The 27,655-nt window shown below is 37.9% G+C and overlaps 1 pseudogene; it reads left to right on the forward strand.

Annotated features, from left to right (window-relative positions):
- The first annotated feature begins 3,957 nt into the window (after positions 1-3,957).
- LOC114080238 (rho guanine nucleotide exchange factor 28-like) lies at positions 3,958-23,507 on the forward strand (annotated as a pseudogene).
- Positions 23,508-27,655: the final 4,148 nt, after the last annotated feature.

The raw sequence follows: 27,655 nt of genomic DNA on the forward strand, positions 1-27,655 counted from the left end.
TTCTCTCTGTGTCTCTGTCTCTCTTGATACACCTCTCCCCGTATTCATGGTTTCAATTTCCAAGGATTAAGTAACACAAGAGTAATGAGAATAGTGAGTAAAATATAATATGATACTGAGAGAGAATGTGTGTGTGTGTGTGTGTGTGTGTGAGAGAGAGAGAGAGAGAGAGAGAACAATCACCTAAAATGTATTACAATGTAATTTTTTAATTTTTCTATTTTATTATTATTGTTGTACTTTAGATATGACGTTTCCCCCAAAAGCTCATGTATGAGATGATGCAAGAATGCTTATCAGTGAAATGACTATATAATGATAGAGTTAAACATTGAATTAATTCACTACATGAATCATCTGCATGGAAACTGTCGGCAAGTAGATGTGGTTGGAAAGTATGACCCTGAGAGCATTCCTTTGGGGTTTATAGTGTGTCCCTGATGAAATGAAATTATTTCTCTCTCTTCCCCACCCTCTCTCCTTCTGATTACCTTGTCTGGAGCTACTTTTCCCCACCACATCCTTCCTCCATGACATTGAACCTCAGCTCAGGCCAGAGCTATGGTATTAGTTGTTCATGAACTGAACATTTCTGACACCAGGAGCCTAAATAAACTATACCTGTCTTGTCAGAGCAACAATAAAGTTAGTGATGTACATTTAATTATTGGCCAGACTCAAACACAACCCTCTACTGTGTGGTAGTCTGAATTTGTAGCACAGGCACCCATGTAGGGCTTCAAAGTTTAGTCAGCCCTTCATAAACTACCCTAAACTTGTAGTTGAGAGATTGTTAAAGAAGAGGCAGAGGTAGGGAGGAGACAATGAAGAGTTTTGTTGGGCATACATTAACCTAAAGAGGCCTGCTGGGAATCAATTCAAGAGCTTAGAGGGAACTTCACTGGAAAGAAGTGGTGTGAGTGGTGGTGTGAAGCAGGGATCTAAGGAATCTCTGCAGAATGAACTGGGTAGTAGCCTTTTTTCACCTATGCTTAATATTGGAGACAAGAAAGGTACATGGATTAGAGAGAGAAGAGCCAGTGAGGAGGGGTTAGCCCAAAGTGACCATCAGCTAAGCAGGTGCAGATGGGAGAAGGGGACCATTGTCCCAGAAAATACAGGCCCAGAGACTGCAGCTTGAACAAAGCCAACATCAAGGGAGGGCTATGAGAAGATAAGCTCATGTAGGTAACCATCTCCAGACAATTTTCTGATAGAAAAGTACAGGAATAAGGTGCAAGTGGGGTGCCATGACTATTGGCTTTTAGACGAGGAGCCTCACAATATGTTGTATTCTGAAGGAAAAGATACAGCTACCAGGGTAGCTCAAGAAAGAGTGAGAGGACACCATCAGTGAAGAAGTTAGGCTAAAGAGGATGTTGAAATTCCAGAGTATGGGGGAATGTGTAGGAAAGACTGAGATGTTAAGTAAAGAAACAATTCCACAACACATCTTAAAACATGGCAGAAAAGACTTTACTCCTGATCAGTTGATGCACTAGGTATAGGGACCACTATAATGTAATACCACTACACATGGGAAAAAGAGATTAGGCTAATCTGTGCATACAACAAACACAAATGGACAGAGAGTCAAAAAGCAGGTTGGGGAACAGTGGATAGAAAATGAATTAAGAGGAGATAGAGGTATTATGGGTCAACCAACCAAAGATTCTATGAAGATAGACCTAGGTGATCAGAGATGTTACCTGGGCATAGCAGAGGCTGAGGAGCCTGATCAGATTTGGAGATCTTCTCAGTCTGGATTTGATATTGAAGTGCACAGAGGAGCATAGAGGAGAGTTAAGGGACATGACTACTACTTGGCCCAGCCAAGAATCTCTGTCAGTACAGACCCAGAGAATGAGTGCATATGGCTCCATTTCTGGGGTGATGGAAATGGAGTGATGGAGTGTTGTGGTCATGGGGTGATGGAGTGTTGTGGACTGAGCTGGGGCTGCACTGAATGCAGACCATGTCTCTGTTTCTCTTTCAGCTTGGTGAAGTACAGAAGAGCCTACTGGGTCTGGGTTTTGCAAGGGTGAGCAAGACAAAAGGATGAGGGAAGCAAAAATATACATTTAATGGACATGCCTGGAGGCTGGGCTGGTTAGGAAGAAATAAGGACACCAGGGGAGTGTAGAGAAATGCATAGTTATAAGCTAAGTGTTTGGATCTGCTTATATCCCAGCCCTGGGTCCCACCCTGGGGGTTTCACTGCACTGGCCCCTGCAGCATTCTACTGCTTGACCAGCCTGAGTCTGGCACCAAGTTGAAACCATTCTGTTATAGGTTCTGCAGTGTGCTCTGAGAATGATCATCTTAGCCATATGGAATTGTTGTGAGTACTAAGTGAGATTGTCTGGGAAAGTGCCCAGCAGAAAGAACCTGGCAAAAGCAAAGTGCTCAATAAAGGGAACCTGTTGTTATAGCCTTTATTATTATTACCAATTGACTTAGAAACAATTGAAATGGTAATGAGATCTTAAATGCCCACTCTATAAAACTCAACTTTTCTCTTTGGAAGAGGTCTAGGTGAGCAGACATACATCATTTATTCTTTGCATTTTATCAGTCACATTTAGAACTAAGTCCAGGCAAAAATTATAGTTTGTTTCTTATGTCTCATTGTTATTACTTTCTATAATTTAATGTACAAAAAATATAAAAATAATACAAAAAGATAAGCCTCATAAATTTTGTTCTCAGTAAAGGAATGAAAGCAAAATTAAGGCTATTTAGTTTATATATTCTCTCTTAAGTTTACTATAGTAGTATGAGAACTAAAATCTGTCAGATCATGGTAATCAACTAGTGTTACTCCAAGAATCATCCCACACCAAATTTCTGGTAGAATGAATAAATTAATGTATGTTAGAAGCTGTAAGTTATGGCCCTTCTGGCATAGTGGCATGGTGACCAAATGGAAGCCTTCTCAGGTCAGACCTTACCAATGGTCAGTCACTCCCTGAGCTTCTGAGGACATTAGTTTCCATGACTCTGTTACAGCAGTGTTTCTCAAACTATATTAGCCATATCCTTTACCTGGAAACCTTGTTTAGGTGCAGATTCTGAATGAGTAGGTCTGGAGCAGAGCCCAAAGCAAGCATTTTTAACAGGATTCCCAGGGAAGTCCATGCTGTTCTCTTTGGGTAACTAAGCTTTGCAAGAAGTAATTTGTCAAAATAGAGCCTCTTCTTGACCTTTCCTTGACCTTGTAACTCAACTCTGATTTTCTCTACTTAGCTTTTCTAGTAGTAAAACAGGCTTTTAAGAAATTAGAACCTTTCGTGGAGGAAGGGCTATGTGCAGGTCAAGAAGTGAGGTGTGTTCTTTGACAGGCAGCGAGAGAGAAAATCTTCCTTGTACAGATGGGCATCAGGATCTGCTCCTTGAGGTTTTCTGATCAGACCCTCCCAAATCTATGAAGATGTTTATATCCTGGAAATATTTAGACCCTTTTGAGGGTTGATTCCCATTCTCCACTGACTGCTCATTCTAAGATATATTTCTTCAGTTCTAGCCTCTAGAGAGTCTTTGGTTTCTCTCTCAGTTTTTCTTTTGTCATCTTCTCTTTAGCCCTTGAGTTCCAGTCACCTCATAAACATCATTTAGGTGACCTTATCATCAAATACAGAAAAGAGCTCACTTCATTTCTGTGCATCTTCAGGAGGCTATTTCAGAAACTCCTCCAGAGTACTTTCTTAAGGTGATACAGAAATGAGAGCATGTGGCCAGCGGTTGAAAGTGTAACTACTGGAATTGATAATCATTTGCTCTGGTGACATGAGCATGACTGACTTGCCTATTAAGCACTGTTTGGAGCTCTTAAAAAATAGATTAATTTATTTCATAGCAAGTGAGAAAACTCTGAACGTCATCTTTGTTATTGAGCACTGTAACACACATCCACCTCAAAGAAAATATTGTAATTATAATGTTCATAGGTATGCCAACATGGCTGGAAAACACAGTTTTGAATGTTATTTTTTTATGGAAGAAGGGATCCAGGAAGGCAAATAAATCTGAAGTTCACTCAGGTTACCCATGGCTGAGTTTGTAAGAGGATGGAGACTAGATGCCACGGATGGCTTCAGTTCTTAGAAACTTGGTGCAGTAATTACTGGATTGCTGTGTCTAGGAAGGTGTAAGGAAGCCCTGAATTGGCTGTGACAATTTTCCTACTACAGGGGATAGAACTCAGCTATCTTATTGTCCCCTAAAACATATTTAATAATGCAAATCTTTTATAATCAAGTATTTTAATGTTTCGTTTTGGGGAGTGGGAAGTGCAGAGTGATAATGTAGTATTTGAATTTAATCCAGCACTTTTCCCATGGAGTTTTTGCTATTTGGATATAACTATATTTAATAACTAAAGGAAAAAAAAACCCTTTCTTTTCTAGTGCTCTTATTGGATGGTGTTCTTTCAGTGGCTTATTGTATGGTGTTCTTTCTCTCTTTTTCCCATGCAGAAAGAACTGAAGAACATAAAGACTTATGCAAAGCTCTTTGCTTAATTGAAGACATGATTGCAGCCATGGGTCTGAAAGTCAACAAATATGAGAAAAAACAAAAATGGCTTGAGATCCTAAGTAAGATCGAAAACAAAATGTACACAAAGCTGAAAAATGGCCACGTGTTTAGAAAGCAGGACCTGATGAGTACAGAGCGGACCCTGCTGTACGATGGCCTCGTTTACTAGAAAACCACCATGGGACGTTTCAAAGGTGCCTACACCAGACCCACTCCTCCCTTCATTCCTGTTGTTCAGGCAACAGAAGACAGGTTTTCAGAGGAAGGATGGTTCTGAGTGGCAGGACTGCATACACAGACGCTTGATTTTTCAGTTGAAAGATCAAGTTGTGAAGTTCAATAGGTAAGTGTGACCAGTGATCATGTCTTTGATGGGAATTTGCTGTCCCGACCAACAACTTTCCTATGTATTTTTATGAATGTGCATCTTTGTGATGTCTAAAATTAAAGGAGCTGAGAGTTCTGCTCATCATTGGCACAGGAATATTATTCTGTCAGTTGTGTTGATAGCAAGGTATTATCATACCTACACAGGTAGGGTCCATTGTGTGCCACGTCAGCCTGAAGCTGTCAGACTGTGAAGGGAGCAAGTGAGAAAACTCTGAATATCGATTTTGTTATTGAGCACTGTAACACACATCCACCTGCTTGTTGGCCCTTTTGTAAGTACTTCCTCAGGCTACCTTTTGCTCATGGCATTAACTCAATTCTGTTAATCTGGTTAGACTCTAAACCAGCTGATTTCCATTCTTGAGGTCGTATAGGTAGGACCTTGCCTGACCCAGGCTTTTTTACTCTGGCTACACGCTAAAATCACCCCTGGAGCTTAAAAAAAATCAATGATGCTTAAGTCTCCTCCCAAGATTCTGATTTTGTCAGTGAAGGGATGAAAACCAGCTCAGAGGGATGTTTTAAAGTTCCCCCAGGTAAGTCTGCTTTGCAGCCAGGAATAAGAGCTACAGGACTGGTCTCCTTGTTTTTAACACTTCATCGTAGTAATGTTCTCAGGTGATCAACAAGAGGAAGAAAATGTTAAATTCTAGTTAAATTGTTAAAATCAAGGTCATTATCCACATGAGGATGATCAGGTTTTGTTGGAAGTTCAGCTAATGTCTGAAATGGGATTTGTTGTTTGACAGGTTGCAACGTTGTATTGAAAAAGCATTAACCACTATCCATAGATCTGATTGTTCCTTGTCCCTTTAAGAGATTCACTGTGCAGGTCAGCCTGTGTGTGCAGTGGTTCCAGTGAAGGTGGGCTTTTGTAAACAATTTGCAAGAGAAATCTAAACACTCAAACTTCACTCAACTCTCCATGAAACAAAGGAGCAGGTTTTCATATATAAGTTGATGTGGAAGCTGCCTTTTTATATTTTTAAAAAATATTTATTTTTTAGTTGTAGTTGGACACAATACCTTTATTTTATTTATTTATTTTTATGTGGTGATGAGGATCTAACTCAGGGCCTCACACATGCTAGGTGAGTGCTCTACTGCTGAGCCACAACCCCAGTCCCCTTTTTACATTTTTAATTGAGCATGGTTTTCCCCTAAATGTAAGGGCTTGCTCCAGTCTATTATAACTTTCTTTCTGTAAGATATTTTCCATCCATTTTGAAATCTTCAATTTAAATTCTGTATGTATATGTATAGTTGTACATACAAACATGCACACTTAAAATTGGCTTTTTACTAAGTTGTTTGTATATCCTTCATGATCATAATACTGGGGATTTAATAAAAGTTTTATAATTAGACTAACCTGAGTCACTTAATTTTTATTCAATTTATTTAAATTGGAAGCATGAAATTAGAATATTTAATAAAGGCATTTGAAATATGATTTGCATCACTAACATTAGTAATGTTTTTTTTTTTCTTTGAAGATATCCTAGCTATACTTCTATCTGATGTGCTGTGCTTTTTACAAGAAAAAGACCAGAAATACATCTTTGTAGTGGTAGTAAGTATATGACTATATGATGCATATTTTTAATAAGACTTCATTCTGCATTTCCTTGGGGAAAAAAATGCCCGAAATTCTTAGTGAAATAAAATGCACCTCATATAGTTCCATTATTATTAGTGATTTTACAGCTGATTTAGTAACTATTTGAATTGTGAAAAGATTGTAGTACTTTGGTACTAGATAGTGAATAGGCACTTCCCTGAGACCCCCTGCCCCCCAACCCCGGGTACTTCTCTGTTATGTCTATCTCGGTCTTTCCTCTTATCCCCAAACCCTATATCCTTCTCTCAGATCTAATGACTGAAATGTTAAATGCTGGGGACAAAGGGTCACTTTCAGCATCTTGCTCCTTCCATTCCTACTGGGATTGCCTTGTTGTGCTGCTTGCTGGCCCCATTTGTAACTGTCACTATAATGTTCCCTCTGCCAAACAAGTGAACACCATCCTGACATCTGAAGAAGAAGATTCTGAAGAAGATTCTTTCTTATTTCTACTACAACCGGTTCTGATGACTAAGGTCGTGAATAACACTTACCTTTGTAATGTGTAATCTTATTATTGAGTTGTAATTAGGTTTAGTGAAAGCCAACAATTTATCACATTTCTTACATAGCATCTATGTAGTCCACAATGGTGTGGAGAAGGAAGATAGCATCCATTTACTTCTTATGGGCATCATGGAGCATCAGGCTCTGTTAACAAGAAGAATCCAAGAGACAATACTGACAGGGGCAGTACAGTGATGGCTCTGTAAAATGTATCTATTATCCATTGAATGACATGCTATTTGGTACATTAGCAGATAGCATTTATTCCATCTGGTTTTGGAAAATTCAAAGCTCAATGAAGTTTCTATCTTGCTGTTCCAAGAAAACAAAGAAGCATGTCTGTGGTGATGAGATTCTCGGGTGAGATGGCTGGAGCAGTGTTTGCTGGTATGTGTCAGTTGGCTAGAGAGGCTTCTTCATTCTGCTCAGCCATGCTGAGTTGTTCAAAGGTGAAATGTTTTTCACAGAGCTAAAGCAGAGGATGACAAGAAGCCTTCAACAAGCCCCATGTCCCTGATGCATTTGCATTGTAACTATTGCAACTTTCATGAAAACTTGCTGATTTTTCCAGCTGCCTCTCTGGTATCTGGGATATTCTGAAGGAATATGGAGAAAAAAATGGCAAGTGAAGGGAACAGTTTTGATTAATCCATGGGATGGTTCAAACCAGGCTGGAAGAAGGAAAATCTCAGCATATCTTTATAGAAACTGAGATTTCTTCAAAACTGAAGGCCAGAAAGAGAAGCAAATCCTGCTTCTTGGGTGGTATTTCAAGCCAAATGACTGGCACATTAATCAAGAATTAGATACAGTATGAAGACGATCATCTTGTTTTCTAGGCAATATAGCATATGGATGAAGGTCAAGCCATGATGCTCAACTTACAGTATGACTTGAGATATGGATCTGGGCCTCTTATCTCACATGATCTGCATAGACCACCCATAGACCACACTTAACTTTAAACAGGCAGTTTGGAATGCAGTTAGTCAAATATCAGAATGAAGGCAGCCACTACTTAGTTTTTGGTAAAATGTGTTTGGCCATGAACAATAGTAAAATGTTGCTAATATTGTTTCTGCATTCATATCATAAGGGTGATAGCAGGGAGTAAAAGAGAAAGCAGGATTTTATCCTTAGTGTCAAGTGCACCCTGCTGTTTGCTCATAGACCTTTTAGTTACATCTGTCTGACATCTCTTATATCTGTCCGTGCGCCATCAATCTCTTTTAGTGAACATCTTGGAGAATTGAAGCATTAGCTAGGGGTACACAGATACCCTCATTTCCTAGTTCCCATCCTAATGTTTCAGAAAATTATTCTCACTCTCAGATCAAAAAGAGAGATTCTTCATTCCTTGTGCCCTTTAGAAAAACCTTCATTAGTACTAAGATGTTTATCCTGCTGCATGTTATAGAAGACATGATGAACTGGGAAACAGCCAGAAGCTAAGTATCTGAAAGTAGTAAGAAGATAGAGTAGTGTCCTTACCAGATGGTTTTGTTTGTTTGTTTGTTTGTTTTTAAAGAGGACTCAGCTGGGAATGAGTGGGAACCAAACCTACAAAATGTATAGATAAGTTCAGAATCAGTGCAAAGTGCATATGATATAATAACAGAACTAAAGGGAGCAGCTCCTTTTTGTCTTTCCCTGCATCATTGGTCTTCAGCTTCATATGTCCATAGGGATTGGGCAGGAATGGAAGTGAGTGAATCCCAGTTCAGCATCAAGGAGTCAGTGTGGCGGAGGCAGCAGAGAATGATGGAGACTGTCGTCAACTAGTGATACACATTCCAGCTTAGCAGAGCCAATACTCAGCCATAGTCAGTGTTTTTAAATGAGAATATGTACCTAGTATTGCCAATGTTCTGTTTTACCAAGCACACAGAATCCTAGAGGTTTTTTTTTTAATGGTAGAATCTCTCCGTTTTTAAATGTTAGCAACTTATTTTGTAAGAAATGTTTTTTAAATGCTATGGCACAAATAAACATCTTTGCATTACCAGTGTTTAATATCTGTCTCCAGAGAAGCCATGTTGCCTTTTATCCTGGGAATTTGAGTTCTTGTTTGCAGCTTAGTGGTTCACATAATTACTATGAGTAGTGATGGGCTTGCCTCGGTATGGTATCTTCTGGCCTAAAGGTTATTTAATGAGTGAGACTTTATATCCCTTTATCTATTCTTCACTTTTTAAAGATCTTATCATGCCAGGTGAGGTGGCACCTGTAATCCCAGTGGCTTGGGAGGCTGAGGCAGGAGGATCGTAGGTTCAAAGCCAGACTCAGCAATTTAGCGAAGCTCTAAGCAACTTAGTGAGACCCTGTCTCAAAATAAAAAATAAAAAGTGCTAGAGATGTAGCTCAGTGGTTAAATGCCCTTGGGTTCAATACCTGACACCAAAAACAAAAAAAATAAAAACAAAACAAAACAAAACCTTACTCTGCCAGTGCCCCTCCCCCAATAACTCTGACTCAAGTGATTTCACTCTTGCTTATGTCTTAAGCAATTTAAACCCACTCTGAATTTTTACATATAGACACCATCAACCTTGTAATCTGAGAAAGTTGAAACAGTACATTGAATCAAGGGAGGCAGATGATACTTCAGGTAATAGGGCTGTAATAGAACAACATTGCTCAGAAGACCTTTCCTCATTACAGAAGGCCATATTGAAGAAGGCTTGCCACAAAATTGCTTTTGCTTCCATTTTCAGAGGCCAAACACAGAACCAGGTGGACCAATTGTCTGTCTGTCCCATCTTATATTTTCATGCTACTTTAAAAAACATGGAGGAGGTACTCCAGGTCCCCCCTGGCACAGAACTTCGGATCTGGCAGTGATGACTGCAGAGTCAGGAGGGCAGACAAGCCAGTGCCAAGGAGCCAGCAGCAGTGCACAGAGCAGCATGTTTTGGGTAAAAATGTCACTCAGTCCATGAGGGAGAAAGTAAACCACATACTGCAGCCAGCTCTGTAAACAGTGTCGAGAGCCACAAACCAAAGCCAAGTTTTCATTTTTGCCCCCACACTGCTCAGCGGCAGGCATTCTTTTGGCCGTTATTTCAGCTCCTGGTCCAAGTCAGTGTCAATCAAGGTTGTCTTCATCTTTGGGTCACCAGAACTGCACGTGAGGCATCTAAGGACTACAGTGAATGTCCATAGAACAGGTGGCTGAATCACAGTGTGGCTTCACATTTTAGGCTTTCCTCCTATTTCTCTCCAGTGGAATCATGTTAAATCTATTTGTTGTGTGCCTGCTCTGTGCAAGACAGTGTGCCTGGCGCAGAAAGATGAATTAGACACACTGTCCACTAATCGGCTTATTTGGCTGGTGAGGAGAGATACCTACAGATAGAGCTGTAGCAGTTCTGTTGCTGGGTTGTACAGGACAATAGCAGAAGAGGCTGGTGACATCTGGGGAATGTAAGGTCTGGCCTTCTCTTTCTTACCTTTTTTTTATAGTCAATGTTGTTGATATCTGGGGATTTGTGCCCATTAAATAATCACTGAAACTATATTGCTATTAATTGCCAAATTCAAGGGACTCTTCAGTCCATCATCCTTCTCCATCTGTCATGTTTTAGAGACTATTTCCTTTCTCATGTCCTCATAGAAAAATCCCTCGTCCCTGACCACAGCATTTTGATATTTTTTAAATGAGTTCTCTGACTTTTCTCTGTCTTTTTAAAAAGTTGACTTTTTAAACCACTAATTGTTAACCACAAACATTCCCCTAAACCTTTTCTTTCTATTCTTTCTTCTCCATACCCTCTCCCTTAGAGATCTTATCGACTTCTTCAGCTCTTTTGAAAAGTGGGAAGTGAAATAAAGGTTTCCCTAGTCCTGTGTTTCCATGGCTCATGTGTTCAGCGTGACCCTTAGAATCGACACGGGTTCATCTGCACATCCTCCTATTTTATGTAGGGATTAGAAACCATCCGTTATTTCCCTTCAGAAGCTTACTGCTAGAGAAGTTGCTAATGAGGAGAGAGGAATGTTTCTAATCAGTGCTTCATCAACTGGTCCCGAGATGTATGAAAATCACACCAATTCCAAGGAGGAACGGAATAACTGGATGAGGTGGATCCAACAGGCAGTAGAAAGGTAACATTGCCTTCTGTCTTTGGTCCATGGAATGTGCTTGTTCAATTGGGAAAATATATTAAAACCGTGTCTCCCCTGCATGAAAATGCTGCTTCAGCCAGAATGGTCTCCTCCCTGCCCCTGCACCTGCCTGTGATAGTGACAGCGCATCACCTGCAGGTCTGTAGTCCACACTCCTCTTTGCATGCAGTGCCCTCCCCTTCCCTCTGCCTGTGCACTGTGGTACAGCTTCTGTCCTCACCTGATTCATGAAGACTTAGCATTTGCTCTCTAAGGCATTTATCTGGTGCTTGTGGATCTTATCTTTTACATGTATGTACATATATATGTGCTTATTTCATCAGATTGGAAGCTCCTTGAGGGCAGGGACATGTCATGCATACCTCTGGGTGCCTTGTATTGAGGAATCATTCAATAAATGTTTTTAGATTAGTGGAACTAAAGGTTCTAAATCAATCTATTTCTCTTGGGTACTCAAGGACAGTTTGTATAAATGTGGGTGCAAGACATCACTCTTAATGGTAATTTGATTAGTTGGATTTTACTATTATGTAAACTTTCTCTATCTCCACTGTATCCACTCAGTATGGCTCCCTAATTCCACCCCCCAATGCTTTTACTCTCACCTGTTAAAACACCCAAATGTTGTAAAAAATTAAAAAATATTATCTTATTTGTACCAAACATGGGTGTTGGGTGTGTGTGTGTGTGTGTGTGTGTGTTGGAATATTTGAATCACCCTACACTGCTGACTTTGAGAATCATGTTATATTTTTCACAGTCCTTTTCTCTCAAGAAAACCAAGCTCTTGGCCAGGGAGCATCACTAATTCTCTTTATGCTGATTTTTTTGCTTTTATAAATTAATTTTATTACCAAGTTTCCATGTTTTCCTAATGATCCTACACATACTTGGATTTAGTTTCAGTTGTGTTCCTTGACTATTGTCTCTTAAAGTTGCCCAGAAGAAGAAGGGGGAAGGACAAGTGAATCCGATGAAGAGAAGTGGAAAGCTGAAGCCAGAGTGGCCAGAATTCAGCAATGTCAAGGTATGGTGTGGGCCCTTCTGGCTCCCTGGTCATGGTGTGCTAGTTGGGTATTGGGAAAGCCCTGGTGTCATGAATGGAAGGTTAACTGTGTGTTTCTGAGGCTTGCACTGACCATCTTCCAGGAAAACATCCTGATTCTAGCCAAGCTCCTTCTTTTACCTTAATGATTAAAACACACAGAAATGCATGCATGAAACAGTAACTGGGCAGTGTGGTATTGATGAATATTGGAACTGCTTCCTGATGGTTTAATTTTAGGTCCAACACTGTCATATTGTAGTTTTATGACTGCACAAGGAACCCAATAGGTCTGGCCATCAAATGCAAATCTGTAAAGTAAGATTAGCTCACTTGAGGAGATTGCTCATCCTCAACCAACTGACTCAGAATCAGTGAGGTGTGCAGAGTAGACCTGAGTATTTTTAAACTCCCCCAGGTAATCTTGAGGAGCACAGAGGGCTGAGAACTCCTGGATTAGATTTTGGTTAAGGTTTCTTAGGTTTAAGAATTTTGTAACATAGTGAAATCAGGAGAGAAGGATGCATGCAAGGGTGGTCACAGAAATTGGGTGTTTAGAAACAAAGAAATAAGCCAGCATGCTTGGTTTTGACCATGACTGGCTGAGGACTTAGGAGTTTCAGTCTATTTGTGTTTATTTGTATGTCTATTTGTGTTGTTTTCCCCTGTGGGAATTCGCTCATTCTGGACAGGGCTGCCTCAATTTTTATTCCTGAGCAGGGTGTCTAGTCTTAATAGGAAACAGCCTGCATAAACAAAAAAGAACTTTGCATGGTTTTCTGGAAATAGGGGAATGAAGTGCAGAGGAAGCTGAGAGTGTTGATAAGTCAATTTCTGGGGGCCACAGTCACTAAGTAGAAGAAGCAAGATTTGAACCTGGGTCTGTCATACCCAATGGAATTAGCTTTACCTTTTAGATCACACAACTCACTAACTAAGTAGCATCTTTATCTCCTAACTTGAATTTGTATATAATTTGTTGTATTCATGGTAGTGATAAACTTCTATGGTAAATTCTATTCCACAGAAATACTCAGTAATCAAGACCAGCAAATTTGCACATATTTGGAGGTAAAGCTGCATATCTATGCTGAACTGGGGGAGTTGAGTGGCTTTGAGGATGTCCATCTAGAACCTCACCTCCTTATTAAGCCTGATCCAGGAGAGCCTCCTCAGGCAGCCTCTTTACTGGCAGCAGCACAGAAAGAAGGAAGGTTGTTTTGTAAAGATTTGTTTTGACAAATGAAAAAAAATGTTTATTGAGTACCTACTATATGTTGTGTACCATCGTCTTGGTGCTAGGATATAGTAGAACAAGACATGAATACCTGCTCTCCAAGAAGTTAAATTTCTGAAGAACAAAATATAAAGAAATAAACATGGAGGCTGCATCAAGTGCTATAAAGAAAAATAAGCAAGGCAGAAGAGATAGTGAGTGACAGACTTAGAATGGTTCCATTTTAGATAGGGTGGCCAGGGAAGGCCTCTTTGATATAATGCTATGAAAGCAGACATGAAGGAAGTGATAAGGCCAAGTGACAAACCACTTGACTTGTGGTTTAAAGGGAGACATCTGACTGTGGCATCAGAGGGGCAAAGTGCAGATATTGCACTGAATGAGGCCCATTATCAAGTACCAGCATGTGCCAGTGTAGGAAAGAACATAAATGTGTATGTCATCTATATGTGGTAAATGTAGCATTTTGTATTTGGTATAAAATATGACATCAAGGGCTGGGGATGTGTCTCAAGTGGTAACACACTCGTCTGGCATGTGCTGGGCACTGGGTTCGATCCTCAGCACCACATAAAATAAAATAAAGATGTTGTGTCCACTGAAAACTGAAAAATAAATATTAAAAAATTCTCTCTCTCTCTTAAAAATATGACATCAAATAAAGAATTTTAAAAAACAGCACCACAAAGTAAATATCTTTTTCATCAGCGTCCTGATTAGACACTGTTTCATTGAAATACTATGTGTGAAAGGGCCTCAAAGGGTCTAGCTTTAATCAGTGTAAGGTGATGTATGTATTACATATGGCTAGGAGAAAAAGTTCAAAGATTTAAAAAAAAACATAGGAAAGACAACTGTAATTTTAAAACTTTATAAGACAAGTGAATGTGACAAAACTGATTGTAAACTTTCTAACTTATGTGTCTTAAAATATTTCTGCTTTTCATCCTTCTCAGTACAGACTTCACTTTTAAATCTGTTTTGTAGCTTTTAACTGTTTTCATGTTATCAGGAAGGAAGGAAAGAGGGAGGGAGGTAGGAAGAGTTGGTCAGTGATAGTTTAATCTTGAATGGAAAGCCATCACAGCAGCTCCCACTCATGATTTAGTCACAGGAGGATAATCGAGATTAAGTGTCCAGGTTCCTCTTTGTATTAACCTATCTAGAAAATTTGGCACTTAATAAGGCATTTTGAGGAACTAAACTGAGGTACCACTTGAAATCACACTCTTAAAAATTGTATAATGGATAGTTTCCAATTATCTCACTTAATAAGGTAAGGTTAAAACATATTACTGAAAGAATTAAAAAACAACAAAACACCACCACCCACTTCCAAAAACCCAATGGCAGAAATCCTGTTAACCACCAATTGAAGTTATGCTCTTGAACCACAAGGTGGCAGACCAACTCCATTAAAAGGATAATGTGCAATTTCCTTTCTCACTAGTAATGGTAGTTCTTGGGTAGCACAAGGCAACTCATTTCTATGTGTTTAATTTTTAGAGTATAAAAATTCTATACCATTGGATTTCTTGCTACAAAAATAATAAAATTTGGATGGGCAAGGACAGAAGCATTAGAAAAGCAAAAACTCCAAAACTCACTAAAGAATGGGGATACTTAGTCCTTGTTATCTTCCATAGGGTTGATCACAGATCTAATGCTTTTTAAATCTCATCTCCTTTATTCAGACTTTGTCTTTTCTCTATTGGAGGGTCTTCTCAGTAATTAAATTTTTAATTTGCCATATGGGGGAAGAGAAGATCTGTTTAGCTCATCATCAACCTGAACTGATTGCATTTAACAACAAGCTGAAAGTTACCTGAGAACATTACCATGGCTGACTGTTTTTTACACTTAAAATTAGATCTTCTCAGATGAAAACAAGCAGCATACTGGAAACTATAGGCTCTTGGAGATCAGGGAGTCAAATGATCTCCCATAGGATAAAGCATAGAGTCGATAGTGGGTGATCAGTACTTATTGAGTGGAGTGCAATCAAATTCAAGTGTTTGTTGCATGCCAGACATCATTCTTAGGTTTGCAGATATAATATTGAATATGCAAAGTCCTGCTTCTCACTGGTTTACGTACAATTTGAAAGATAGACAATAGATGAATAACCAAAGTTTAATTCAATTCCGGAAACTGGAAACCCTTAGTATCCACATGTTCCGTTAATGTGTGCTGTGGGCAGGACAAAGAATGAAGCATAGACCCACTTCCCAAGGAACAGATGTCTCCTGTGACCTCATTTATAGTCTTTGCACTGGCCCAGTGAAGTCTAATTGAGGCAGGCTCTGGGGGAGACCAGTTTTCTTATCCCAACCAGGGACTATTTTAGCCAGTGAGGCAGGGAGCTGGAGGCCTGATATAATGTTCTCTGTCTTCTAAATCTGGCCTCTAGGATGTAAGGGGTCAGTGTGACTCAGGAGACAACTTCAACCTGGGCACAGAGTGCTCAGTTTATAGTGCGGTCTGCATGCAGTAAATATGTGTCCCTTGCAAGGCTTCCTCTCAGTCCTCCCTTGTTTTAAGACCTGGCTTGGTAAAACTTGCCATGCATCCCTAACACCAAGTTTGCATGAGGGAGGCTCTTGCTTTCAAGTGGGGGTTCCTGTAGGTTTTTCTTCCTAGGAGGCTTCAGAGTCACTATAGATGAGGTAACTGAGTTTAGAGAGGATGCAGGTCATGCATTTTAGAACAGCTTTTTCAAAAGGTAGAGTGGCTATTCATTTTCTTATGTTTTTATGTTTTGTAGATGAAATATAGATGTTTTTCAGAATCTTCACAGTCAGAGGTAAGCTATGTATGCTTTAAATATATGACTATGCTTTTTTGATTTGTAGCTAATGAAAGATTTTCAAGAATTTGATATATACCATCTTATTTTTCAGATTGTACAAGCTATACAGAATTTAACCTGTCTTTTATATAACCTTCAGGTAACGACCTTCTGCTAATCTTTGACCTTGTGAATGTTTCTCTTAATGCAATTCACTTTGATGATTCCCAGACTTTAGAAATTAGAATATCTTGAGAGGTAGTAAGTGATCTCAGAAGAATACCAACCCCCTAAGAGTAAGCCAGCCAGATGAGCTGAACTTCACCTGGTTTTGTAATCATGAGGCAACACCACTACTACATTTTATACCATTCTTCTCTGAAACCATAAAACAGTTCATATCTTTAGAAAATAGTGATGAATATGTTCTGGCTTTACATTTACAATGAAGCTCTTAGGTGAGTGTAGCATGACTTCACATTTTCTGGTGAAAACTTAAATTCACACCTAAACTTTTTCACTTCCACATGTGGCCTTAGGAGCATTTAGGAGCAGTTAAATAATCCATCCACTCTTTTTTTTTTTCCTTTCCCCATTGCTTAACATTTTTTGAATACCCCCTCTGTCTGTGCTGGACACTGTGCTGAGGGTTAAGTCCACAAAAGCAAAAGGACCACAAGACCTATTCTCAAAGGTCTTATAAGGAAAAATAAGCATAAAAATATGTTTGAATTGAGGATTAGAGTGCTGAGGGATCCCTCAGGTCATGCACAAAAAAAGAGGGTCAGGGCACCCAGTTGCTTAATTTACTGATTAAAAAAATTGTAATGCTATAAAATCAATGTTTATCTAGTAAAAAGGATTTGAAGAAATTTGGAAATACAAATAGATAAAAGAAATGGCTTGTGAGTCTGTGGAGAGGAATCACCACCATCATCTGGTGCACATCCCTCCAGATTCTGGATAGTTTTGTGTATATATGTTAGCAACACCTGTCTGTGCCATCCTCTATTCTGCAGTAGCATGATTTTCAATGAATATGTAATATTCAAGTCTATGAAATTTATGCAATCACTGATTAACTACACTTTTGTACTATTAATAGCACAAAATGTGGACATCCTTGTATGCTGATCTCTGTAGCCATAATTTATCCAGTTTCTTCAGGATAAATTACTAGAACTATTTTCTTTTTCTTTCTCTTTCTTTCTGTCTTTTTCTCTTCAATTTGAAAATGGGTCAAGAATCTGATTATTTTAATTTGCATTTCTGTGATTACTAGTGAGACTAAACTTCTTAACCCTTCCTGGTTTATTATTCATTCATATTTCATATTTGTATACCTTTTGAATCTTAAAAGAAGTTTAAGTCTAATTTGTCACCAAAAAATGTTAAATCATACTGCATTTGTTGTGTCCTTATTTATACTTCAACCCAATTACATCAAGACTTCATTATTATCACATTGATTAATGAATAAACTTTGGATTACATTTGAATATATGACAGTGCTAGTCTCCTCTTATTTTTCCATATATTTACATATACTTTTACCAGAACTTTTGAATCACTCTGTCAATTATTTCCTACCAAGGCCACAAAATCAAAATTTTATTTTATTTATGAATTAAATTGGAGAGAATTGGAACTTCTGCCATAACCAGTCCTCTTGTCTAAGAACATGGGCCAGTTATCTCTTATTTTATGTTCTGTTAGAAAGATTTAGAATATCTTCATATAGGCACTATATATATGTTTCCCTAATGGTTGTAAGTAAAGGTATTGATATTTATGTATTTATTTTTTAACTGGTATACTCAATTAACTTTTTTATTTTAATAGCTTTCCCTTTGATTCTTTAAAGTATATCCCAGGTAGAAAATAAAAATTTGAAAATATTAGTTATTTAACTGTTCTTTAATAGTCCTATCAATTTCATTTTCTTGATTTATTGCTTCAGATGAAACTTCTGAAAGTCTGTTAATTAACAGTGGTGATAGTAAGTTCCTTATTCACAGTTTGTGGAATTGCCTTTAGTGCCTTACATCAGAGATGCTGATCTGGAATAGGTGTTCTTAGAGATGAATTTATCATGTAAAACAAATATGTTTAAAAATATGCTTTCTTTTAAATGTCAACTAAGGAATAAAAAAACCTTGAGCATCCTGGGTTGTGTTACCTGGTAAAATACAAGTTCATCTCTCTTCTATTCAACTCTGAATGCAGCCAAGTGGATTCAAGTTTCAAAATGCCCTGTGACCTAAATGACCTCATTTTTTTCAATGCATTAGGTTGAAGCCACTTGGGAAACACCAAAGTCTACAGTAGACTTTTTCAACCAGGCTAAAACTTTTTGGCTCCTCTAAAGATATGGTCTCCTTCCATTTCCATGCAATTTCCCTTCTCTCTCCCTTTCCCTACCGATTCTGCAATCTGTATACGGGGGGAAAATGGGAGTTCATAACCCACTTGAATCAAATGTATGAAATATGATATGCCAAGAGCTATGTAATGTTTTGAACAACTAATAATAAATAAATAAATAAATAAATAAATAAAATTTAAAAAAAATAAGGATATGGTCTCTGAAAGATTTTCGTTCATGGTACAGTCATCTCTTTAGAAGCTGAATTTCTTATCCATGCTTAACGTTTTTACATAAGCGTGTCTGAATGAGATGAAAATGAAATTTTATCATTTGAGAATAGGGTCAGAAAATAGGTAGAATGAGTGAAAAAAGGAAAAGGCACAGATATTCTGGCAAAATAAGTGAAGAGAGAATGAATTGTGGATTCCTAAAAAAGTGCTGTTCTCTCCTAAAAATAAGTGCAAACTTTAATTTGGGAAATGAATATCCAATCTTTGAATCCCACCTCTGTGTAAGGGAACAAAATAGTCTTATCTCAAATGATAAGTAGACAAAAGAAGTCTTCATAGTCATGCTGAATTATTCTAATGGTAATCCTTACCTGAGAGTTATCATTGCCCATGTTCTGCCAGGTCAGCGAGTCCTGAGTGGTTTATTATGTGCTAATTATTTCATATTTAAAGAGCATTTTAAATATCATCTATTCTCAATGATAATCATTGTTCTCTAACAGCTCTTAAAGGTCATTAACCAAATATTCAAGGGAGCCTGAAATTTTAAAAATAATTCTCAAATCTAAAAATATGAATTTCATTTCAAAAGGCCCCATTAATGTCTTTTTGAGTCTTACTCTAAAACGGGTACACATTTAAAATATATTTTAGTTCTCTAACTTTCAAAAGTATAGAAAACTGCTGAACAAAGAACTAATAATATTCAAACCCCCATCTTCCCAGCATATGTTATATGGACTGTTTAAAAAATTCTTAGAAAGGAAAAATGTGAATTTATTCCTAAGAGAGTAATGATTTCTCATATAAGTCAAAATACACACATACCCAGATACCCAGTATGTGTCCATTTTCAATCTGCCCCTTCTGTACATCTTTGCACTTTAAATGGGAACTTTCAAAATGAAAAGCTTCCAAGGACATTCACAGAGAATTTTTTGGCTTAGTGGTATCTATCCAAATCTTGGCAATTATTTTCTGTGATGTTGCCAAACTTTTCATAGGCAGATACCATAACTCAAAATGTTTTTTTAAAATATGTTTGGTAAGTCCTCTGGGATTTAGAGTATCTATTTTAATCATTCCAGCCTCCTGTTACCAATCTATTAAACAAATGAATTTCAGCTTAGTGTTTTATGCATGACCTTCCTGTGAAAATGCAAAGACATAACAGTAAGCAGACTATTCAGCCACTTACATATATCCTGAAAATAGCATTAACTGCTATCCTTAAACATTATGCTATAAAGAGATATTTATCAAATCTCTCCAAATAGTTAACTTTTATTTTTATGTCTTTATGAAAGCAACCTATGTGACTCAAGTAATTTCTGGTTTGGGATTCAAATAAAAAATATTACTAGGTTTACATAGATTTTAAAATTAATGTGACTATTCATTTATTAATAGGGAGAACTCAGAAAGAGAATGAGGTCTAGAATGAGAATGTAGAGTCTTATGAGTTTATGTACTATATTATTATTAAGTAGACTTACTTAAATATTATCCAATAGCTGGCAATCAATGACATTTCCAGAAAAGGGATTGAGTAAAATGAACCTTCTGTAACCACATTTTATGCATCCTTTCATTCAAACAACATTGGATAGAAAATGTAGGGAAAAAATTCATAAAGTTCCAAAAAGCAAAACTTGAGTTTGCATCTTGCTGAGTATTACACTGGCTTTGTGCACATGAAGTGATGTGTGGGCATTGTATTAGGAATTATGAGTCATCTAGAGATGATTCAAAGTATGCAGGAGGATGTGTGTAGGTTATGTGCAAACACTAAGGGAGTCCTGGAACCAATCCCCTCAGACACTAAGGAAAAATGATATTGATTCTGTGCATGATTTCTTCTCTCTGTAATTTCCCAGATAATGTCATTAAGAACTAAAGATAAACCTATTTGAAATGCCAAAGTCTGTCTTTACATGTGATTTGGAAAAAGGACAGAATATTAAAAGAAATAGTTTGATTATACATTTTGTGTTCAGGGATGTTTCCAACCCAAGAGGCAAACAATACACAAGCTTGTTTATTCATTTGTCCTCTGCTGCCCTATAGGCCTCCTTGACCATTCAGGATAGCCACATTGAGATCCACAAGCTGGTTCTCCAGCAGGAGAGCCTGGCTCCCAGCCGCTCTTTGTGAGGCGGCTCCTTCCAAGACCAGGAAAAGTCCCGCAACCTGGAGAAGCAGTGTGAGGAGCTGGCTAACATCCATAAGCTCCAACACCAGTTCCAGCAGGAACAGCAGCGCTGGCACCGCAGGTGTGACCAGCAGCAGCGGGAGCAAGAGGCTAAGGAGAGCTGGCTGCAGGCGCAGGAATGGGAGTGCCAGACACAGGAGGAGCTTCTGCTGAAGAACTGCAGTGAGCTGGACCATCAGCTCCAGGAGTACCAGCAAAACCTGGAGTGGCTGAGTGAGGGCCAGAGGGTGGTGGATAGGGAGAGAGAGAGAGAGCATGGGCACCCAACAGGGCCTGCAGTGTCCCAGGAAGCACAGCCAGCAGAGTAGACTCCCAGCAGCCTTTCCACCAGGAAGCAAGGAGGTATGGCTCTTCCAGGGTGTCGAAGCAGCTTTCAAAGGCAAGCTCAGTCCTCCCAGGATGCTATACACACACTGGTGTTACTCATTGTTGTGTAAGAGCTCACAAAAGCGTCTCAAATTAGTATATAATAAAAGCTAGGAGCTTTCAGAAGCAATGCTTGTGTCTTGACTTAAAACATGGAAATTTTAAAGACCAAGGTTCTATTGGATCATTGTATTCAGAGACACCTTTCCCTGAGGAAGGAACATAGAATCAGATTGACCAGTGAGGTGAGGGCAGGTTTGCCTTAGAAGCATGTTCACTGTGAGCATGCCATTTTTCCAGTATTTTAAGGACCCTGTTTATATAATCTATTCTTATAGGATATAATAAGAATATTCTATTATCTATGATTCATACACCAGTTAGGTATGAATATATATTATATGCAAATAAAACACTATTCTGTTATGCTAAGCTTATTCTCTCTTTGTGAATTGGATAGATTAAATTCCAAATCCATATCACTAATAATAGTTAACATGATTTGCACTGTCACCATAATGGGACTCAAAGAGATCTGTCCAAAGAAAGATGATACCTCTACTCTACTTTCCAGGCTCTTGACCTATCACAGAAAATAATTTAAGAATGAATCAGGTTTTAGCAAAGAGGGAGTGCTTCCTTAGAAAGTGAAAAGCAAAAGCCAAAAGAAAGTGAAAGTGCAGATGTGTTTTCAGAGCAGTGCTGTTGAGTGTAAGAAGCAGCTTTGGGGTCTCAGATGGGCATGGAAATGTAATTGGGAATGGCCTCAGCCTGGTGATTGTGAGGCCATTTATGGGAGCCTGGCCTTTCTCAGGCCCTTAGTTCCATGTTGTCTCCTCTATCTGATCCGTAGGTAACATTGGGAATGTATCCTAGATTATAGGTTTCTAAAAATATTACATCTCCCTTTGTTTAGTCTGAAAATACATTGTGTAAGCTAATAATGCACTTGAGCTTAATCAAAATGAGGCAATTTTCATAGATGAGTGAATTTATAATAATTCTACGATTCATACATTTGTCAGTAATTATTCATTTTCTACTTTGCTGGATTCAGTTTGTTCCAGGTGTGGAGGAGAAACTGGCCTGGGGATAAAAGGTGAGAGGAGCTTTCCCATAGGCTCTGGAGTTAAAGATACAGTTTCTTTTCCTCACCCTTTTGTTTCCTTTCTACCTATCTTTTCTATCTTGCGTCAGTGCTAATTAATGACCTGGGATGTGTCTGAGTAGGATGAAATCTTTCTCAGCAGATTATGTGTTTTCTTTTCATCCTCTCTGACAAGGCTTGGCAATTCCATTATCCCAGGAGTTTAGTTTTCTGTGCTATATGTGTTGCATGTATGCTTTTTATTGATAATGCATGAAGTTGTAAAAGCTAATGAGTATATAAGAAAGAACTGTGTTGCATCTGATTTTTCTTTCAAGTTTGCTAAATTACATTTATTGCAAATTCCTTACGTATATATGGATATGTTTTCAATTTTTATTTAGTAAAAATTAAAATGTTCTCTCTTTGATTAAAATAAAGTAGAAACTCTTTAATAGTCTAAGACACTTCAGCTTTGTTATAAAAGACATTGTACATAGTGAATTGAAAGCTTTGGTTCTAGCTCATTTAAATGGAATGAGAAGAAAGAGTAAATGGTGATATTCTTATTGATGTCACTCTTATTGAGGTCTTGATTGTGAGATTCTAGTAGAAATAAACACGTTACTACATTTGTTTAAGTTGCTGGATAAATTATAGTACTTTTTCTGTATTTCTTTACAGAGGTAATGGAATTTAATCGATCTGAGGGTTTGTGTCATGAAAATTCACTCCTCACACATGAAGCTTTAGTACAAATGTCACTTAACACTTTCAGTAAACCGAGTCCATCAGAGATCCACGAGGATGCCACTTACCCCCCAAATATAGCTAATTCTGATTTGGTGAGGACTAGTGAAAATCAAGTAAACCTCAAGACGGAAGTTTCTCAGCCTTCAGACGTCAACCATGAACTGTGGACAGCTGTTGGGCCCTATCATCAGATACCTCCTCTCCATGAAAGCAGCAAGGATTCTTGTAAATATGGTAATTAACACCTTACACATCGCCTGTGTAGTTTCAAAAAGAAATTGTATTCTCTGAATGATTGGCTCTTCTGTAGATTGAATCAAAGTGAGCCCTAATATGGGAGTCAATTGGTGATGACGAGCTGGAGTCTGTACACACACTTTTCTGTGGGGAAATCTGGGGATGGCCTTCTCTCAGAAGCATCTAGAAAAACAAAGCCACGAATGCAGGGTTTAGGAAATGAGACGAACACATAAGAACCAGGTGGTTTTTAGGCCCATGGGCCCAAAGGGTCATGTCCCCTTAAAAGTGAAGCAACTTGTTCTTTATTCCCCACTGTAGACCCTGCTATATCCTGATACACATATCCGTTGACTCTCAGAAATAAAAGATATGAACAGTGTTTGCAATAAGACTTTATGGTCTATCACAGCAATTTCCTGTAACATTAGAGAAATCTTCTGTACTGCTATTAAACACCCAAAATGAAACTGTTAACATCATTTGTCATTGTAAAAAAAGGTGTCTTCTCTCTATAAGTACCTCATAATAACACAATTTGCTAATCCCATTAAAGCATTTGCCAAATATAAAGGAAGGGCAGCTCGAGTTTCCAACTGAACGTGAATCCAAATGATTTAAATCTATGTCTATCATAAATTGTTTTCTGTGGGATATGAGGTAGGGAATGAGAAGAACTTGAAACCTCTCTACTGAAAAACAGATGGTATGCAATAGAATAAACAAATGGCTGGCCACATGGACCTGAAATAAATCACTGACAGTAAAATGTTTCAGAAACATAAAACAAGCAGTGTATAGAGATCTTTAGAACTGGACATGGACTTGTGTCTGAGACTAATATATATTAGTTTGTCAGTTGGGAGGATGATTTTTCAGCAACAAAATTATTTGAAGGTGTTGAGCTTCTTCCAATTAGGGAATCATAATTCTGACACTACCTTCAAGTTGATTTATTGCTGATACAGAAGATCTTGTTCTTAATAGTGAATAATTTTTTGTACCACTTAGCCACTGCTGTGATATTCTTACTTCTCGTCAGCATGTAGGAGAGAATGAAATAGTTCTTAAAAGTATCATTTCAAATGTTCCTTAAATGAAAGAGAACAATACATTGGATTAATAGTTTTGACTAAAAAAAAGGTTAAGCAAAATTTAGATAATAGGACTTCTTTAATGTATTATCTTGCAGTTTAATACTGTGGAGACCACACTGCAGGGTGCTTTTTTCTAGGCACATGTTGCTTTGCTCTTCTGATTCATTAACTTGCTACTTACAGGGCTTTATGTGTTTTTGTCAGTGTGGTTTTGCATCCTGGCTTTGATATAATTCAAAAACTCAGTTTGAGTTTAACCACATTCAGCTTTTGTTTAAGAAAAGTATTTCTCTTTTACTTGTTTTGTGTATCTGCCATCTTTTTCTATTGCCTTGTGCTTCAAAGTAGAAAGCTTTTAAACATTTGGCAGCATACCTGCAGTAGATAGAAAATGTACCAAGGAAATAAACAGTGACTATACACAAAGCTATTCTATCTGCCTGTAAAGAGCTAGATAGGGCCAAGAGAAATGCTGAGAAAATGGACTTATGCTGAAGAAATCGAATGTCCAGTATAGGCCAAGGACACTCAGCACATTTACAGCAGGGAGGGAAATCAACCTTGGCCTAAATCTCTCAGGAACATCCTGGTGTATATAAGTACAGATTGGATCAGAAATGCTATGTGCACTGTTAACCACCAGAGTTTTGCAACTAGTCAAAAAACCCTATTTATATTTGCATGATAAACAATTTCTCAAAGAGACAGAAGAACAGGGAATAGGAGGTGATAGGGAAGTGGAATGAAAATGTGATATATTTTCTTAAGAGGGCAGTCAGGGCCAGATAACATTGTTGAAATGGGTCCAGACCTTTCACAGTACTATAAATGAAAGTAGCAGAATATCAGCTGCTGGCCAGGGTCTCAGCTGGGGTGTGGGGTCAGTGATGGAGGGGGAAGGGCTGGTGGAGGCAGGCCCCTGGTGTGTTGGGTGGTTAGGAGCACAGTCTGTGTGCTGGAGTCAAGGTCTAGTCAGAGTGTCCAGTGCCTTTCATACTGTACTACTGAATCTTTGGATGAGTGGTCACAGAGACCACTACTGAGAATCTAGTCCCTGTGGTTCACAGTATGCTGGCCAACAATATTTGCCCATAATGTTCTGGGCTGGTGAATTTGTCATTTAACCATTACTTTAACCATCAGCTGTGCTGATTATTATTTCATCTATAGGCCCTAAGGTCAGCTGTTTCAGGCAACACCTTAAAAGATGGTTTGCTTTATTGTCTGGTCCAATACTGTGTATGAGCCCAGCTCAGATCAACAGATGTGAATTTCAGGAACATTAAGGAACATTCAGGAACATAAAGGCTGATGCAAAAAATTGTATGTAAACAAAATTTGTGAATGTGTTTAGAAATCACCTAGTCTGGAATTTTCATCATTTTTTATTGTTTTTTGTTTTTGTTTTTGTTTTTTCCCCAATCCAGCCTCACCAGTCACTTTATACTCACTCTGCTCTGATTTTGGTTAGTTTGAATTACTCTACCACCAATAACCATATGGCACATCGTTATTTCATTCACTAAGGATTTATATGGAGAAACTTCCTTTAATATGACAACCCACTGACATGATTCTGGTTATCTCCATTTAAGAGGGGAAACTAGGATGCATAATGGTTAAGCAGCTTGTCCTAGATCACATCTTAGGAAATGGGAGAAATGGGAATTGAACCCAGAAAGACTGGCTCATGCTCTCAATGATTGCATTATAAATTATTAATTTCTAGAGAACCTGGTTGAGTTGCACTTTCAACTTAAGTTGCAGTAGATATAAAATAAATCTTTTTGTAATGACTGGCAGGATGTTCATGATTAAGGGCCAGGTTTTTATTTTTGTTTATTTCCTTTCCCTCCCTTTGTTTTTAATATTTACATTTGGAAACAATTTCTAAGTGCTTTGGATTGTGGTGGCCAACTCTTACATGGAGCTTGAGCATCTTTAGATATAATTAATATCCTTTAGTTTCCCTCTTTCCTCATAAGGCACCCTTTCTTAAGAATACTTTGTTTCCTAATGTTTAATAATAATCCCATATTATTGGCAGATATTTTTAAGGTGGCACTTTCAAGTTTACTTTGTAATTTTGGAAGTTATTCCATGGACAAAATTCTTGGATGTTTGCATATTAAATCCAAATTCGTATTTGACTTTCTTCATAATAGAAGAGATGGTTGGTTTAAAAACTTTTTCTGCCCTCTTCTGAGGGACACCAGCCAAAACCATACATACACACACACACACACACACACACACAAATTAAGCAATGAAGTCTCTGTGGGGCGATTGCTATGTATTTGGCCCTGTGAGATTCTCAACTGCATTACCCCTAAAAGAAAAAAAAAATGCTGCTGTGACTTTTTTCCTTCTAACTTGAAAATTCTAGAACATATTTAATGCATCTATTAATTTAAATTATTTGTCTTTTTTGTTAATCAATAAAGAAAACATTTTATGAAATCAAAAATCTTCATAGTATTCTCCTTCAATTATATTTCTATCTGTATCTCCATACTATATTTTCAAGTTACCTAAACAATTCTTTGTGAGGCAGTTAAACATAATACTGTAATACATATGATAAAATTTAAATCAAGACTCAAATTTTATATGGTAATCCTGTAGTACTGAAAAAAAGTAACTTTATTAAATTTGAATTTCCAAATGGTGTTCTTTTACTACATATTAGATTTTGGTACCCAGCAAAATGTTTTAAAAATTTAAAGTGTCATCTTCAGATTAATTCATCTTAGCAATGTTGTTTTTGTAAAAAAATAGACAGCTGTGTTAAATTTTCAGTAACAAGTTTTTTTTGTACATAGAAAATTTCTAAATGAAAATCTATGCTATACTTAGTATTTAAGCAACAGTCTTCAAAAAATGAGAATATGGTAATTTCCAGTGTTTAAAAAATATTCCATAACTCAGATATTGGCACCTTATTTATGTAATCTGTGTGGAGAGAAGCTTTGCAAAGACCTTCAGGCAATCTCCCATGAAACTGAAATTGGCATTAGATATCATAAACTTGGAGGACAAAGGTGCATTTGAGGAAG

This window comes from Marmota flaviventris, chromosome 16 (assembly GCF_047511675.1).
Source record: "Marmota flaviventris isolate mMarFla1 chromosome 16, mMarFla1.hap1, whole genome shotgun sequence".
Classification (NCBI taxonomy): domain Eukaryota; kingdom Metazoa; phylum Chordata; class Mammalia; order Rodentia; family Sciuridae; genus Marmota; species Marmota flaviventris.